Raw genomic sequence first — 214 nt, 5'->3', positions numbered from 1 at the left:
ACGAGTGCTCATTAAATAAAATAATTTGTGTCTTGTTATCTTAACAGCGTATGAGCGTGCCTGCCATTAAAAGGCTTAATTTACTCATCATGTTACGCCACTGTTAAGTCAGACTTGCTGTAATTCTTTTTAACAAATGAACACATTACACATAAATGCATAAATAAACGAACAATTAGATAAACGCACAACCATAAAATATAAACATGTACAA

At 31.3% G+C, this 214-nt stretch overlaps 1 protein-coding gene across 1 annotated transcript in view; it reads right to left on the bottom strand.

Moving 5' to 3' along the window:
• LOC119588964 (cGMP-specific 3',5'-cyclic phosphodiesterase-like) overlaps positions 1-214 on the bottom strand; it is a 71727-nt gene that overhangs the window by 21287 nt on the left and 50226 nt on the right.

The sequence above is a fragment of the Penaeus monodon genome, chromosome 24 (genome assembly GCF_015228065.2).
Source record: "Penaeus monodon isolate SGIC_2016 chromosome 24, NSTDA_Pmon_1, whole genome shotgun sequence".
Classification (NCBI taxonomy): domain Eukaryota; kingdom Metazoa; phylum Arthropoda; class Malacostraca; order Decapoda; family Penaeidae; genus Penaeus; species Penaeus monodon.
Note: the sequence above shows the minus strand (reverse complement) of the source record. Positions and strands in the feature narration are given on the sequence as shown.